A 1,567-nucleotide genomic window follows, 5' to 3' on the forward strand; every position below is an offset into this window, starting at 1 on the left:
GAGGAACTCAAGAACCAGCCGAATCGGCACCTGCGGCGTTGCTGCTGCCGGGAAGGGGAACCCAATCCCCTTCCGCCCATACTCAAGGGCGCCGACCCGCCGGGCCATTGCAAACACCACCTCAGAGTACTTGTGGCTGGATCTGAAACCTGCACAGAAGGGACGCCACGGACTCCACAAACGCCAAGCACCCACCTTCAACTACTACACGCCCCCAAAGCACTAAACTTCCCCAGACGGCGCCTTCAAGGAGGACACGACGCACCAGGCGCCGCCGCCGCCCATCCCAGGCCGGGATTTGAGCTTTCGCATGGGAGGCATGACCGGGGTGTGGAGGAGAGCCCACAGCTGCGACTCCAACGAGCAGAACAATGCAAAAGGGCGCCGCCACCGTCGCGTTGGAAATACCAACAAGGGTTTCCCCCAGGCTCGTCCAGCACACCTGCTCGGGGATCACCCCGCCGGCACCAGATCCGGCGACCAGAGGCCCGAAATCAGGCGAATCCAGCAAGGAGAGCAGAGAGGGGGGGAAACCTGACCTTCAGATCTGGATTAGAGGAGGAGGAACCTCGCCGCGCCGCGACCACTACCCGCCGGGACCTCGCTGCCCGAGCAGCCAAGGGGGCCGGCCATCACCTCCCGCGCGCGCCGCCAGCCGAAGGACGGCGCCGCCTCACCGACCGGGCCGCCGCCCAGGCTTCCGAGGTCCAAAGCCATAGCGGGCGAAGCGACGAAGCGACAAAGCCCCGCCGCCACCGTCATCGGCAGTCGCCCAGGCGATGCTTGACGACTCCCTCGGGTGACGGCAGGGGTGGAGGGGTGGAGGGGACGGCACCTAGGGAAACCCTAGGGGCCCTCGGGTCGCCCTGGGAAGGACGACGCGAGGGGAGGGGAGGGGAGGGGCAAAATCTCCACGCGCCACCCTCGCTACAAAACCCAAACCCCAGGCCGCCACCGACGACGACAAACCCACCATGGAGCTCGCGGAGGCCGTCCAATCCGACACCTCCTTCGGAATGTGCGTGCTCCAGCACCTCACGGTCAAGTGCGACGCCAGCGGCAAGAACCTCGCTGTGTTCCCGCTCTCCATCCACGCCGCACTGGCGCTCCTTGGTGTGGGCGCCCGCGGCGCACGCTCGACGAGATCGTCACCCTCCTTGGCCCCGCCGGCGGCCGCGCCCACACGCTGCTCGCCTCGCATGTTGCCATGCACGTGTTCGCCAACAGCATCGATGGCACCGGCGGAGCTACGTGCAGGTAAAAGCGTGCCGTGGCCCGCCCTACCCATAAGCAAAAAAGAAAACTATATGTATACTCACTCCACTCCGTCCACGAGGCATCAGCAGCCTGGGTGCTCACGGGAGACTTTCCTCTAGTTAGCTTCCTCGTGAATGCCCAGCCCACCATCAGACCAGATTCAGCCACATCCAACACTGTATCGCCTACATTCATTCCCGATTCAGCCACGCCAAGACGCTTCAGATTCAGCCACACCACGGCACAGCTGCACCGTCGCACATGAATTGTGCACATAATAATTTCCTTTCTTTCTCCTAATTGTTGTTCG

Source organism: Triticum urartu, chromosome 3A (genome assembly GCF_056163025.1).
Source record: "Triticum urartu cultivar PI428250 chromosome 3A, HENAU_Tu73, whole genome shotgun sequence".
NCBI classification, from domain to species: Eukaryota; Viridiplantae; Streptophyta; class Magnoliopsida; order Poales; family Poaceae; genus Triticum; species Triticum urartu.